The sequence below is a fragment of the Dermacentor silvarum genome, chromosome 9, assembly GCF_013339745.2.
Source record: "Dermacentor silvarum isolate Dsil-2018 chromosome 9, BIME_Dsil_1.4, whole genome shotgun sequence".
NCBI classification, from domain to species: domain Eukaryota; kingdom Metazoa; phylum Arthropoda; class Arachnida; order Ixodida; family Ixodidae; genus Dermacentor; species Dermacentor silvarum.
The window spans coordinates 9,643,594-9,660,261 of record NC_051162.1 but is presented as its reverse complement, the minus strand read 5'-3'; the positions used below and the strand labels follow the sequence as shown (position 1 = coordinate 9,660,261).

Below are 16,668 nucleotides of genomic sequence, written 5' to 3'. Positions count from 1 at the left end.
TGGAAGGCGAGACGGGTAGTTGGAGATCGCATGGATAGGCCTTCATACTTCATTGAGCATGAAAACAGGCTTGTGAGGATGATGACTAGAATATGTTATAGCGACTGAGGTTTAATTGCTGTCGTTCCTATTTTCCACTTCCGCCTGATACACCATGGACTCCATCAGGTGCATAAGGTCTTGCGCGACATGAATTGGCAGCGCCCTCCGGCGCGCATCAGTTCTAAGTGCAAAATACGAAATGGCATCTCTTTTGTTTGCGGTTTTGTGCTCTCTTAGTTCCGCTAGATGCTCCAGACAGGCTTGCGCAACAGCCTCGTGGCTTGCTCTCTCACCTGCGTGGCTGTAGAGAAAGTGTGTCATCTTCAATGCATAAATACGCATGTTCAGTCACACTCTTACTTGCTATTTATTGCATTTGGTGGCATGCGTACCTTTGATGCCTAAAGTAACAGTTTTGTAGATTTATGTTCGGTAAACATTACACGTCTCTCACCTCGAATCTTCACTTTGTTTGCGATTCCTCGATGTCCTCGGGCTGCAGGCAGTAAAGCGTAGCGAGTTAGATTGTGAAAAAAAGCGTTCTTACATCCACTTCAAATGGTGTCGGATTGCTACAAAATTTAAATCTTTGCTCACATACCGTTTCGCTGGTGGAACCTCTACTGTTTCCTCAATTTGTTCTGTGGCATCTCTACAAAATGAACCACTATTACAGCACAGCACGCAGTTAAGCGTAGCGTGGTATGGTGTACAAGAAGAACGCGAGTCTTGCAAGGATTTCTAAGCGTTGTTGCTTGCTGGAAAATTAAAATCTTTGCTCACATTAGTGCAGGTGGTATCTCGGCTGGCTCCTCTTGGATGTCTTCTCTGTAATCTCTGCAATAGAGACCAGTATTACAGCATAGCTGATTGAACATCTTTGCGTCGTTACGCATGAACTCTGAAAAACCAGGTGCATTTTTCAGTACTTCTGCGAATTCAGACAGCTAATAAACATGCAAACGACATTTCATGCAGAAATCAACACAAACGATTGTGTTAACAATATGTGCAACTTAAAGTTGTCTTTATGCAGAACTGTAGGTCTCGATGTCTGCTGCCATGGTGTCCGAGGTAACCCCTGGTTGGTCGCCATCTGTTGCTTCTGCTTGGCCGCAAACACCGTGGAAAAGCACCGTTTTATATATCACATTTCACATTCCTACATGCAGATGCCATTACCAGTGGTCAGCTGCCTACCTGTCATTCATGCCTACTCACCTCACATTACGCACATGCTGTATTACAACAAGCGCTGTATGTCTCCGCTCCCCGCTTAAGAAAAACAACATTCTCAATGTTTTCTGTTGGGCTACTCTTTCAGTTGCTCTGAATGGTGTTTTCATTTGCGCTACTGTTTGACTTGCACTTGCTTATAATTTTATGCCATTTTCGCGTTTGTTTCGTTTCTTAATATTCGTATTATTATTTTATTTTTGTGCCCATTTTGAGTCAACCTATATGTATTTGCATTGTACTGCGACTATTGCACCGTTCTCTGATTTACTATTTATATACTGTACTTATATAGATATGTCCCTATCACCCATGCTCTTCGGTGCCTGAGAGGTACCATTTATAAGTAAAAAAATATAGTATTCCATGTACCAGCATACAAGCTATGTTTTGAAATGTTGGGAATTATAACTTTTTGCCCTCTTAAGTTCAGTTTTGTACAGGTGTCAAGGTTTCACTTACAGATAGAGGTTGATGTTACGATCAACCATTGTATGGTAAAAACTACATTGTTTATCCCTATCTTAAATGTAGGCTGCATTTTATACGTTACCTTGATCGAGTGTCCTCCATGCTGCACAGCACTCTGAAAGAAGTTTACCGTGGCAAACCTGATTATAGTGGCATGATCCAGCGTATTAAATGTATAGATCGTGCACATGTCAATTCCATGTCATGCAGGTGTTCAAAGGCTACTGTAATTCTTGGGGAACTTTCTTTTTTTCAAGGTTTCGTCCGAATGTGTTGTACAATGTGGCTTATATAGCATTAAACCATGCGCGATAACGAAACCAATATAGGCGTCTTATTCCCTAAGCACTCTATGCCGCAGAAGTAGTGCCAGGGAGGTGCCTTACAACGCCTTGTAAACATTATTCAGACATCGACGACGGTGACTCGGCAATGCTGCCGGCTGAAGTAGCTCTGACTAGTATAGCTGCAACAGAGAAAGATGCCTTCGATAGCTTCAGCAGAAGTCCAATAAGCGCTCGTTTTGCACGCTGTGAGGAATATTGACTGAACTTCCTTTGCTGCTGGTATTAGGAGTTCCTAAAAATTTTACATAAATTTAGTTAACACAAGTATAGCATTTTGAGATAACTGTGCAATCGTGCATACGTAAGAGTGTTTCAGCATGCCAACCAATTAAAATACAGTCTCACTCCGGTGTGACTTGTAGATAAGTTGTTTCTTTGAAAATTGCTAACAGTTCAACTTCTGACTATACAGAGGTGCAACCTATTGTAATGGATATATGGAAATAATGCTTCATGTTTGCGATAACTAAAGATGTTACTTTGAGGCTACGGACATTTTATTGTTCATTGCCTGCCATTGTAAACAGCATTTGAATGCATGCTGAGCATGCATGTCCCCTGTGAAACTTTCCTTTGCCTGTGTGTTTGCAGGCATGACAATAAACTGTTTCATTACGACAGCAAAATATACTTACATCACAGGTTCCGACGCCACCTCCGTTATGGTGCATCCAGACGAAGGACCGAATCCGGATTTGAAGGGCCGGACGGCGCGTCACGTGACCTCACATCAGCGCTTTGCCTCGTCCGCGCCTCGTCCGGGAGGCGCGCGGACGGATAACACCAAGCCGTTTTTCACATCCGGATTCTGGCGGTGTAAAGCCGCAGCTTTAGCTTATAAACACGCAGTGTCTGGCAACCAGTACACTTCTCTCCTGCTCGAGGACAGCCGCATTGCAGTCAGCATCAGTACTTTGTTTGCTGGCGCCTGGTTTCACTGCTTCATAGCTCCTGGTTTCGTTCACTTCTATGAACAATGAATTTGTGCGATGATGCTGCCTTTTATTTCAACCACATCGTGGAAGAGTTTCCCACTTTGTGAGACCTCAGCCGTGCAGATTATGCGGACACCGTCACAATCAGGGAATAGTGACTTTCCTGCAAAGAAAAAAAAAATCTGTCAACTGCTCGCTAGCAGACTAGAAAAAAATAGGACGTGTACAAATACATCTGATATCTGGTTGTTTCAGAGCAGTAAATGAATAGGGTATCAGCAAAAACCAATCACACTCAGTGGTGTAGTTAAGTGTAAACAGACCAATATTATCTCATACATGTTTATGCAGACAGTCGGTGCCGACAGCACGGCCATACAAAACTTGTGCGCACTCGTGATACCCCTTCCACGTGAACCCTCTGGATCTGCATTGAATATTTCGGGCGCGATTGAGCTTGTACACTACCACACGAACGCACTTAAAGACACTTGTGTAGCGGCCTTCGATCAGCACCAAGCTCAGTTTTCAACCGATATACATTTACCACGGCGATCTCTGTAATAACTTGGAAACGTGGGATACTTACCTGAAGCAAGGTACCGCAGTGTGACCTGCAGCACGGTGTAAGAGTATATTTCTTACACCGTGGTTTCCGCTGATATAGAACGGCGCATAACGGTATCCTCCCTTCGTATGCGGGGCCCCACGCGTGACAGCAGTTGGAGAAACTGCTCTCTGCTTACACGAAGCAGCCTTCGGTATTCGTCGAGGTCAGTCTTCAGGAGCTCTTCGTAGAGCATATTTTGGACCCCCAATTATTTCCTTCCCATCCAGTCTTTCCGCCAACAACGCCGTTTTCGTGGAAACAAATCAAAGTCCTTGTCAATCTCGAACAGAACAACAGCCATCGCGGCCAATCTGCCAAACGTCGCTTTTTGCTGGCCTCCATTTTGTAGGAAGAAACTCTCAAACCAGTCTGCTGCTAGCCAGCGCAGAGGCTGCGGTCGAGAGTAATCCGGCTCGGTGGCGCTGCCGTCTGCTAGGGCTTCGTCCGCCGTGTGGATGCGCCTGCAGCCGGACGGTCCGTGGCATAGTCGTCCGCGTCCGCTAAAAATCCGGATTGGGTCCTTTGTCTGGATGTACCATTAGCTCCAGCATGGCCTCGAAATGGGGCCATTTGATGGTGGGGACATCAACCGCCCCTGCACCACTACGCTGCTTATCGCGAACCTCGTGTTGCTTTCTCTTAAAAATGGCTCTCAAGCTTTTAATTTTTTTCTCTGCAAAGGTTGCTGCAAAATAAATAAGTAATTCTACATTGACATCAACATGAAATCGCACGAAATAAAATATGCTTTAACGATGCCTCTCCTCTCCTTTTCTTTGTAATGTGTTAGCCGCAATATTTCTTCAAATTTTTCACAGCGCTTACGTAAATCACAGAAAACGTTCAGGTATGTATAGCTGTGCATCCTCGCAATTTCTTTTTATAACGGCGTGCGAACTGCCAGTGCAAACCGCACGTTGCCACGCTGTTTCCTTCACTCGTGAACGCAGTGTTAACCGCGAGGCTCCATCGTTCAAGCTTGCGCGCTGATAAGTTTTGTACGTCATTTTTGCGCCGCTAATTTCCATACACAAAAAAAGAACGGAGGGGGGGGGGGGGTGCTTCGTCACAGTTGACGCGCTAGACGTGCAAGTAACAGCGGATATTTGTACAGACCTTGCAAACAGATATAAGCACGTTAAAGCTGGCAGGAAGGGCGTGCGTACACAAAATAAACGGGAAGTGATCATAGAGCCAAGCATTGGGCCGCGATTTTGTAGCGTTGCTTTTTCCGATGAAACTCTGCGCCCGTGGAATAACGTCATCTGACCACACAAGGACGTTTCAAAAGCGGGAAGGCATTACCATTGCAAAATGCACCACAAGGCGCCTCTGCAACATTTCACATATGGTTACAAACACGAAAGCATATAGCACTTTTGCTTGAGGTATACTTACGTGAGATGCCGAACATGTTTCCGACCTCAGTCCATGCGACGTCCTTCTTGTTGCGCTTTTTGAATGATGGGTGCAGCTTGTTGTACAGCTACGGATACTGTTTAACGGCCTCTACAAGCAACTCCGCCGAATACCCAACAGCTTCCATGCTGGCGCGCACTTTGTATTTGCCGCGACGCCGCCGACGCGGGAGCAGGCCGAATGTATAGTCGGGTACAACTTTAGAAGACAGGAGGAGGCCCCGCCCAGTTGACCGAAGCGCAGCAGCCAATTCCTCCGCGACTAAAGAAATAGTCCCGCTCAAAAAATTGTGACTGCTTCTAAAACACGTATTTGTCGGTATAAATAAGATTTGTGTATCTTGACGAGTGGTTTGCTAAAACTCTCATGATGGAAATGCTACCGCACATGCCGGATCGCGAGAGAAAAATAACTCCGTGCCTTCTACAACGCTGTGCGTCGTCTGCTACGGAGCAAGATCGACGGCACCGGGCGTAGCAGTCGCTGGCTTAATAGCATAAAATTCATATATACTTTTTGTGTGTTTGCACAACCTTATTTTTTAATGTGTTGGGCTTATTTTTAATTAATATATTTTTCTTTTTTTTCGCGGTTGCGAACCTGCGATCTCGTAAGTTCGGGCACGATCGCGCGCGGCATTCCGTGCCAGTTTTCGGCCATGGAGCCCAGCGAGGTGACATTGGAACGCAATCCTTTGTTGCCGAACGAGCCTTGTGTCGCCTCGATGACCACACCACCAAGGAGCCTCGGCAAGAACAAGAGCGGCCACATCCTGAACAGCGATTCACGCAACATGATCTTCCACTGCTACACGTTTTGGCGTAACAGGCAGCCTGAACGCAGCGTGGAGGACACGAGCAAGTTTGTCGCCGACATGCTCGGTGTCAGCGAAAGGACTGTGTTCAGGGTGAGGGAGGAAGTTAAAGCTTCGCATTTTTCGGGTGGCAAACTGACGACGCCCTCGCAAAAGCGCCCAAGCAATGCGGAGAAGAGAAGACGCAGCACGAAGTTTGACAGCTTCACGTTGTGCGCGCTGCGGTCATGTGTGCACGATTTCTTTCGCCGCAACGAGATACTGATGGTCGAGAAGATAACTACAGAGTTCTCGGAGCGTATGGAACTACCATCACTAAGGCGGTGTACTGTGCGTCAGCCTGCTTGCCGAGATCGGCTTCAAGCACGAAAAGAAAAGCCGCAACTCGCTGCTTATCGACCGGGATGACATCACCGATTGGCGGAATCGATACCTCCGTGACGTGGAGCGGTACCGGGCGGAAGGCCGAAAGATCTTCTACCTGGACGAGACATGGGTGACGGTGGGACACACTCGGTCGATCGTGTGGACAGACACCGTGGTGCAGAAGCGCAGACGCCTGTTCGCTCGAGCAAATGGCCTGACGACGGGTCTAAAACAACCTTCTGGGAAAGGTCAGCGCCTGATCGTGACGCACATCGAGAGCGAGGATGGTTTCGTTGACGGCTGCTTGGATGTATTCAGAGGCCAAAAGACAGGCGACTACCACGAAGAAATGGACGGCAATCGCTTTGAGGGCTGGTTCAAGGACGTTCTGAAGAAGTTGCCAGCTGGGAGCGTCATTGTTTTAGACAATGCACCTTACCACAGCCGGCGAGAAGAGAAATTGCCGACGACGGCCTGGAAGAAGAAAAAGATACAGGAGTGGCTCACAAGCAAGAACATCACCTACGGTGAAAGGATAATTAAGAAGCAGCTGCTTGAGCTGGTGGCATCTGTGAAGTCACGCTTTCTGAGCTACATCGTAGACAACACAGCTGTAAGGGCCGGTTGCATTCTACTCAGGCTCCCGCCGTACCACTGCGAATTTAATCCCATTGAGCTTGTGTGGGCCAAAGTCAAAAATGGCATCGCTGCGGACAACAGAGACTTCAAGCTGTCCACGGTCGACGTCATCTTGAGTGAGAAAATCAAGCAGGTAACGGCGGAAGACTGGAGGAAGAGCATTCAGCATATGATGGACTTGGAGGCAAAGTTCAGACTTGACATGTCTGGGAGTGAGCACATTCAACCCATCATCATCCAGCTGGGTGAAGATGACACTGAAGAAAGCGACTCCAACTGCGAGCTGTCTGGCATTGAGCCACTCGACGAAGCAAAAAGGCTTCTTATTAACAAAAGAACAGCCCTTATTATGGCTACCAAAATTTTGCTGGTGGGTTCGCAACAACCAACCAACCATCCATTCCGTGACCTCTCAAATAAATAAGCAGTTCCATTTATGGCATATTCCTTATAATAGAAGCTCAATTCTGATAAGCAACGTCCTGCACACATTGTGCTTGATTTAAGAAGTGGCATAGAAATACATTTAAATGCTGGCATATCTGAATTGAAACACTATTGTTAACGCTGATTATCGTTGGCGGGCTCAAAAGCTCATTCGGGCAGCCACCGTCGAGTTTGACGCGCCCCATAGTGAAATAGCAGAAGTCAGAGCACGCTTTATGGTTCTGTTAGGAGTCTGCACTGGAAATCAGTCATGTCATAGCAGTGCGGGTGAAATAACAGTAGACAACACGGAACTGACAGCCACTGTTAGCAGCTTGCACGTCAAAGCACATTCATTTGTTTGCATTGTTTATTTTGTTATCTGGCTCACACAAGTAATGCGAATAAGAGAAGGAATATAAAACATCATTCGCTTAGTGAGGCCCAAAATTCTCATTCAGGCAGCCACCGTCGAGTTTGACGCACCCCATAGTGAAATAGCATCAGTCAGAGCACGCTTTATGGCTCTGTTAGCAGTCTGTACTGGAAATCGGTCATGTCATAGCGAGTGGTGGTGAAATAGCAGCAGACAACACGAAACTGACAGCCACTGTCAGCAGCTTGAATGCCAAAGCACATTCATGTGGTTGCATTGTTTACTTTATCTGGCTCACACAACTAATGCAAATAAGAGAACAAATATAAGACATAATTAGCTTAGTGAGGCCCAAAATGCTCATTCAGGCAGCCACCGTCGAGTTTGACGCACCCCATAGTGAAATAGCATCAGTCAGAGCACGCTTTATGGTTCTGTTAGCAGTCTGCACTGGAAATCGCAGTCATGTCATAGCGAGTGGTGGTGAAATAGCAGCAGACAACACGAAACTGACAGTCACTGTCAGCAGCTTGAATGCCAAAGCACATTCATGTGGTTGCATTGTTTATTTTGTTATCTGGCTCACACAAGTAATGCAAATAAGAGAACAAATATAAGACATCATTAGCTTAGTGAGGCCCAAAATGCTCATTCAGGCAGCCACCGTCGAGTTTGACGTGCCCCATAGTGAAATAGCAGAAGTCAGAGCACGCTTTATGGTTCTGTTAGCAGTCTGCACTGGAAATCAGTCATGTCTTAGCGAGTGGTGGTGAAATAGCAGCAGACAACACGAAACTGACAGCCACTGTCAGCAGCTTGAATGCCAAAGCACATTCATGTGGTTGCGTTGTTTATTTTGTTATCTGGCTTACACAAGTAATGCAAATAAGAGAACAAATATAAGACATCATTAGCTTAGTGAGGCCCAAAATGCTCATTCAGGCAGCCACCGTCGAGCTTGACGCGCCCCATAGTGAAATAGCATCAGTCAGAGCACGCTTTATGGTTCTGTTAGCAGTCTGTACTGGAAATCGGTCATGTCATAGCGAGTGGTGGTGAAATAGCAGCAGACAACACGAAACTGACAGCCACTGTCAGCAGATTGAATGCCAAAGCACATTCATGTGGTTGCATTGTTTACTTTATCTGGCTCACACAACTAATGCAAATAAGAGAACAAATATAAGACATCATTAGCTTAGTGAGCCCCAAAATGCTCATTCAGGCAGCCACTGTCGAGTTTGACGCGCCCCATAGTGAAATAGCATCAGTCAGAGCACGCTTTATGGTTCTGTTAGCAGTCTGCACTGGAAATTGAAGTGTTGTCATAGCCAATTTTCAATTTATTAATCTGACTCGAGCAAGCAATGCGAATGCAAGCACAGTTATTAACGTGATTAACTTTGCTAGCATTTTTTTGTCATATTTACGCACCGGAAAAATGCTCAGTAAAGTTGAACGTGTTTTAGTGAGTCACTTTGTTCATTACAAGCCGTAGGCAAAGTGACGGACAGATTCAGACAGTGATATTGGGGAAGTAATAAATGGTGAAAGTTGCAAAAGCCCTCACAGCACTGCTTTGCTGGACTCCATTAACTAGAAAACTGCATTTGTAATGATGAAAGCGTCAAGACAGGAAACGATACCCCACTGCACAATGTTATATATGTGTACGACCACATGTGACGGGCTGCAAAACCATCTGTTTATTAAGACTGAATGCAACAACATAGCAAGGTGCTGTTTCACAATATGGCACCTTTTCATGTGCACTTCTGGCAAGCTACCATATGCACTGATGCATAAACACATTAACAGGGGTAAGAGATGAAGTAACTGTGCAAGCCATGTGATGATGCTTTTAACATTTTGTATCTGTCAATGTTTCTGTTGTCACAGCTGATAGAACTTTCTTTGGTGGCAGTTGATTAATCACGTTGCAGCAACAGCACAAGAAGCAAGGTCAGAATAGTAGGAGAAAACAAAGCAAGGTGACAGACAGAGGAGGCAAGGTAGACAAGAGAGAATGGCTTTAATGACATCGAAGAGGCCAGCCCTGCTATTCACAGGACTTGGTGCTTTGAATGAGACGAGTTAATGGAATTGCAAAGAAAGTCGTGGCTGCAGCATGCTTACAAGATCAAATGCAAAAATAAAAGGATAAAAATAGGAATAAATACATACACGCACGGAAGAACTCACATATTCACACACATGAACACAAACGCGAAAACTAAGTTTTAAAATACAAAAAAGGGCAAAATAACAAATATACACAAACACACAAGAAAACATGCACACACATTTAACGCAGACGCGAGTAGAACTTTTAGGAGTCAGTTCACAAGCAGCTGTGCCTACTTGGTCGTACTTTTTTTAAATGCACACATTGGCTCTGTTGCCTTCACTGTCATAGGAATCTTTTAGTAGCGACATATCACGACAAAGCGCAAAGCTGTGTTGTGGAAAAGCAAGTCGAGCGCTGACAGCACAGCTTATGCACGATTGTATCACAGCAGGCTTTCTACAGCTGGCGCGTGCAGTGAGCGAAGAGTTCTAAGCCACACAGCGACGCGAATTCAAGCAAAGCTCCCTTGCAACGGCACCAGTGTATCAGTCATAATTTTATATTAGCATTCAGGCTTACATTAAGGAAACAAACACTGCTTCCAAACGCCTGACCGTTAACAATCCAATGACATTCGCTCAAGCAGCGCGTGTTAGTCACTGATTGTTAGCATTGGTGGAAAGCAATCAATCGACGGTGCTACAAAACACTCGAACGACGCTGCTAGACGCTCGGCTATCTTATCACACTGCTGCCAACGATCGGTCGTTTTCACGCAGAGCTGGCAGCAACGAATCTTTGCGTTGGAGGTTGCTTTCACAAATCTTTTATTGCGATAGCAATTATATGGACACTTGAACCGGATTTCTGCCGTCGGCGTCGCCGTCGTCGTCGCCGTCGTCGTCGCCGTGGTCGTCGCCGTCGCCGTCGCCGTGAGGTTCTCTATAGATAAAATCTTCGCCGCGCGCCGTATGCCCGAGAGGAAGCGTGCGGGGACGCGCGCTATCACGGAGAGCGAGCGCACTCAATCTCCCACGCGCAAGCAAGGAAGCAGGAAGCCAGCGCCGGAGGGAGCAAGGCGGGGGGGGGGGGGGCGCACTTCTCTGCCAACAACCGCGCTCGTCGCTCGCTCGCACCGTCTCTTATCTCCACGCGGCTCTGACCTTTAAGCGCCGGCGCATTCAGTTTCCGTTGAAGCGATAGACCGCACGTACCTTCGCCCGCTGCGGCGTATGCTTGCTGCCAGCGTTTTGACAGTCGTTGTCTGCTGTCATTCAGTGTGATCTCTTCGTGTTTGTGCGCGCTCACACCACGCTTGTTCATTCAGTTCGTAATAGTCGGGCCACATTTTCCAACGCACGCTACACACGCAATGCTGCCCGGATCGGCAGTGCAGCGCTACAGGTGTGTCCCTTCGCACGCGCGCTGCCCACGGGTAGCGCTTCTCATCAACACCACCGTTTCACACGCGCCTTCTCGTGGTCATCGAGTCTCTCTTCATGTCGGTCTACTTGCGCCGCAGCACACCTGCTTACTTAATCAGCTCATGTTTACTACAATTCATACTGCTACCAAAGCCGCTCACCTTACTTCGTATGACATTGCTGTGTTGCTATCGCATTCATTGCTTCGCCCTTAGGGCGAAACTGTGACATTTTTCTGTTGAGAAACTCGCAGGTTGGTTTCATCCGCGCACGCTTTTCTCATTTATCCTGATAATGGTTTTGGTCCATCACTTCACCACGTCCGACGAGAAACGCAGGGGCACAGTACACAAACACACCCGCCGCTCACAGTAGGTACCAGACTTTGGCGAACTCTCCTCGTCGTAACTTCACTTAGGAGCAAAACAAAATACCACGGAACAAACACGTACGATGTTTGTTTGCAGCGGTATGTCGCCGCGGGATCCTGTTTCCACACGAAGCGCAGCGTCACCGATGTTCGCTGCAATCTTTCTTCGCCGGCTCACGGCTCAGAACAAACGCATGCGGCACAAATTGTGCATCATAAGCTCACAATAATATTTCCGGCATGACAGACCACCACAAACAATTCGAATTCACTCTGACGAAGGGAGGCGCACAGAGCTGACGCGACTCGGCCCAGTTCGAAGCGAGGGCGGCCATGTTAGGCATGTTCTCCGTCGGCGGGGACACCAGCCGTCCGGCTCATGACGTCACCTGAAGTGCGCGCCTATTGGTGCCAGCTCGTGTGCATCCGCCTTTGAGGGGCAAATGCCGCTGTCTTCTAAAGTTTTATCCGTCTATAGACACATGAACGATCACTTCCGGTGCACCTCTGATTGGTTTATCAGTTTTGCGACCACGGTCGCTCGACTGAAAAATCATGCAGTGAGCGACTGGCCCAAAATGGTCGCTTTTCGAGAAAAGCGACCATTTGCGATTGGTAGCTTTGCGACCAACTTGGTCGCCGACCACTGTCAGTCGCCGGTGTGAATGAGGCTTTAGGTGCAGGCTAAAGAACCCCAGGTGGTCGAAATTATTCCCTCATACACGCCGTTCCTCATAGTCAGATCGTGGTTTTGGCACCTTTTAACCCATAATTTTTCATTTAAGATCATGGCTACACTGCCTACCAAGGCAGGGTGTCTGAGGTTGTGACCACTTGCAGAAGTACGACTGCGCATGCGCCAAAACCGGCCGGGGCGGGGCGTCGTGAGCGCCATCTCCGTGGTTGGAAAGCAAGCTCGGGCAGCCCTCGGTAGTGTTACGTGCCCCACAAGTCCGCGAGCGTGACATGCCGGCCAACTGCGTCGCTTTCGGCTGCACCAGCTATTATTATGAAAGAGGAAATACTAATTTCCATCTGCGAAGGTTAATCGGAGAGGAGAAGTTTGTGGACGGCAGTGGTGAAATGGTTGAACCCGGACGGCACGGCGTGGCAGCCAATAGTGCATTCAAGGATCTGTGGCGCGCATTTTATCACAGTTAAGTGTGATAAAGCCTTTATTGCTTAAATTTTACGTACTTATTACCTCTATAAATGCAGGCCGGCCGTCGAAGTTCGTTACGCACTCAGACTACGTGCCTACTATTGACATTTTTCGCTGAAGCAGTTTGTTTTAGAGAAACCAGATGGTGCTAACGGCGGCGCGCAATTAGAGTCACTAGAAATTTTTCCAGTGACTCTAAGCGCCATACCTCTCCTCAGCGACCGCACACAAATACGAAACCATTACCGCTTTTACCTTGCTTCTGTGCGACCAGCTGTCGGAAATGCAATTGAGTTTTCGCTAACGCACGGTGCCTAATCATGCTAGATTGAATCATGTGGATTGAAGACGTGTGCTGTAGTTGGCTGCACAAATAGTGACTGGCAAGTTAAGGAATGGAATGAATCTGTGTGGCCAAATTCGCGGACCGCTGCTGCAACTGTCCGAACGTGTTACCGGCACTTCGAGATGTACGGCTTTCCTCGAGGATACAGAAATTTGCTCATCCGCCGGCGTTGTATCGCTAACCTTCAAAGAAAGGGCTTCAGCAACAGAACGTAGGCAAGGGTGAGTACCACTCGTTAAACAATGACAAAGGGAGCAGCGCCGCTTCCTGTCATAGCAAGCTTCGCGCACATTGTTTATACGGATCTGTCCCAAATGGCAGGAAAAACGCCCACTCTATCGCCGACGTATCAATAATAAGTGAATGGGCGCACACTTGAACATATGCGCACTATACACGCACTATAAATGACGGACTACACCGATGGCGCACGAATGGTCGAAGTTGAATGTTTCGTGACGGTTCACAAAAGTAAGCGAGTTACTAGCGGTAATATATATTTGCTGCCACTTATTACAATGTACAAAAGAGCCAAGTTCCAAGCCGTGCGCGCTGCAAGAACAAATCTATCGGAACTGAGCACACCCGCGAGCGATTAGGCAGAAAATAATCAGATAGTGACTGCACCGAGGAACTTCACTGAGTCAGAAACTGACAAGCCGCTGCTCCAAAATATTTGCCAAATAAAGAACACAGAGCAAAACGCACTAATCCTGATTCAATTCATGAGCGGAATGTTTGGATAGATTGAAATACATATTTAGCCCCGCTTTTAGAACAAGCACCTTATACGCTGCTCGCGCCGTTAGGACAAAGCTTAATGAGCTTCGAAAGCGCTTTTACATGTTCTCTGAATCTGTGACCAAAGCTTCGTGTCGTCCACCCAGCTACCGTCTACGATATCTCCCAAAACGGAGGCTTTCTAAGCCGCGCCGGCGTCATACACTTCCATTGTAAACAAGGAGGCAGTGGAGGCAGTTGAGGCAAGCAATGGACGCGTCACCACGTGATCAAACATTGCAGCGCCCACGGGATCGCCGCGAAAAGGGTCAATATTTACGTACAGAAAAGCTGGTAGCGACGCCATGTTCGGCGGCACAACCATGCCTCACAAAGGGGGAAGAGTTACCCCATTTGCTTTTGCCGCGCTTCGCATCGTTGTAGTGTGTGTGAATGCTTCTGTGTTTTTCGAAAGTAAGGTGTACTAACAGGAGGACTTGATGCCGAACGCCACTTAGCGTCATTCGGGCAGGTCATTCTTCGCCACTGCAATAAAGCTGCGCTACGTAGAGATGTGTTTTTCAACGACCGGTTGAGCTGGTCGCAGGTTGGTGCTCTGGAATTTTTATTTTGCCGTGATCTGCTTTCGCAACACCAGACTGCAAGCGAGTGTTGCGTGTTCAGGAGTTTACGCGCAACACTGCCTCGGGTGCACGCGCAGATTTGCACGCAAGCCAGGCATTTATGTTATCCTTCCTCTGAAATAGTCACATCAGTGCTCGGCTTTTTCTGACGTATTTATTGATTCATGTGAACAAATTTTATTTCAACATGCTCTTCCAAGATAATACGCTTTGCATTGATAGATATGTGCTTGACATCTGTAGGGGCTGCTGCTATAGCCTCCCTAAGCAGCCAAGCAGCCACGGCTCTACCAGGGAACGGACAGCCTGCTGCAGTCATTCAGGGTAAGCATGCTCCATTGACTATTCTTAATACATAAAAATAGAAAGTTTCTATGGAACAGCTAGCTCGAGTGCACGAATAAGTCTACATTCACTGTATGTAGACATGCGGAAATGACACTTTTGTATGTACTGTGTCACATTTTGAGGGATAACGTTGTAGTGCGGTGCATCATTAATTTACAATATTTACCAGGTCATGGCTAACTTAACGGCACTGAATGTTAACTTGGATGCAAGTTCATGTATGTTCTCAAAATGTGTAACTCCAAGCAGATAGAAATAGCTAACAAAAAAAAGTGATCACTGGTACCGTTAGCTGTACATGAATACAGCAGTTTCGGTTCCTTAATTTTATTGAGACTTCCATATTTATTTGTAGAAGCTCAGCTGCTCATTGACCCCTCTGGAAGCACAGCTGCACCCACAGAGGATATGCCTGAACAGGAACCACTAGGAAATGGTGAGAATAAGGCTACTGGCTGTAGCACGTCAGGCTTGCCGTGGTATTTATTGGGTGCTTACTCTTATGAAAATCTGTAGAACAAAGTATTTTGTAATTTCTGGGAAATTAGGACACAGAAAGTATTAAGCGTGGCTGTACTAAATCAGGGAATTCATTCCAAAGCATATATGGGGCTGACGGGGTGCCTTCTAAAAATGAGGTTGTCAGCTCAATGCATATCTGAATTTCTTCACAACTGATTGGTCTTGATGGTTGTTTTATTCACGGTTGAGTCTAATGTGATATTTTTCTTTAAACTTGCAACTGATAGGAAAATATAATGGTGCTGTAAAAGTCATTTACCCTTGCACAACTCAGCAAGCACTTCTTATCAGAATATACGAGAAAATTGGGAAATAGCAAGGAAACTGAAAGTACAATGTGGTGATGCGCTGTTTTATTTTTAGTATACAACGAACTAATCAGCCGTAGCTAATGGAAGTCCTTTGTTGAGCAGTCGTGTTAAAAAAAATGTCGCAGTTTCGCCCGAAAGGCGAAGCATCAATTGCGATAGCAAATTGGTAGAGAGCTATTCGGAGTAGGGATAGTAGAGTAGTTTTATCGGCCGCATACACTTGGACACATTCGCTTTCTAACTGAATTGACAAGCGTGGTGCCATCGCGCACAAGCAAACATGAATAGCACAAGAAACATGAATAGCAAACTGAATGACCGCAGACAACGACTGTCAAGACGCTGGCGCGGCCGCTGCAGCGGGCGAAGAATCGTGCGGTCTATCGCTTCAACGGAAACTGAGCGGCGAATGGACAGCGCATAAAGGTCAGAGCCGTGTGGAGACACGGCCGGGCTCGACTGGCGCGCGCGCTCGCTCGCTTCTTAAGAAGCGAGTGCGCGCGCCAGTCGAGCCCGGCCGTGGTGGAGATAAAGAGACGGTGCGGGCGACGGCTACCACAGCCAGTGCAAGCGTATTTGTTGGAAGAGTAGAAGCTGCTCCCCCCGTCCCTCCCGCGCTGCCTCCCCGCTTCTTTTTTTTTTTTTTTGCTTTCGCGTGGGAGATTGCGTTGCCAGTTCTCCTTGCGCTGGGTTGCAAGATAAGCATTTGGTGCCGTAGCACAGCGTCGCCCCGCCTCCCTCCCCCCCATACCCCCACGGCCTTTTGGGCGACAATCGCGTTTGCTTTCCGCCGTGCGTTGGCTCTCCGTGATAGCGCGCGTCCCCCGCGCGCTTTTACTCGTACGGCGCGCGGCGACGATTTTATCGCCCTTGGAATCTATACGGAACCTGACGGCGACGGCGACGACGACGGCGACGCCGACGGCAGAAATCCCGTTGAAGTGTCCATATAATTGCTATCGCAATAAAATTACACAGTCTTCCCGTAGGGAAACCCTGAGTAGTATGCGAAGCAGCCATGGGGTCGACTCAAGGTAGTTTTATCAGCTGTATAAACTTGGACATGCAGCAG

At 47.3% G+C, this 16,668-nt stretch overlaps 1 long non-coding RNA gene across 1 annotated transcript; it reads right to left on the bottom strand.

The window, feature by feature from the left end:
• Positions 1–496: 496 nt before the first annotated feature.
• LOC125940190 (uncharacterized) lies at positions 497–951 on the bottom strand. The gene is made up of 3 exons (XR_007463418.1): positions 826–951; positions 644–694; positions 497–538 (listed from the first exon to the last, which is right to left on the bottom strand). It is a non-coding gene; the product is annotated as an uncharacterized LOC125940190 (long non-coding RNA).
• Between the last annotated feature and the right edge of the window lie 15,717 nt (positions 952–16,668).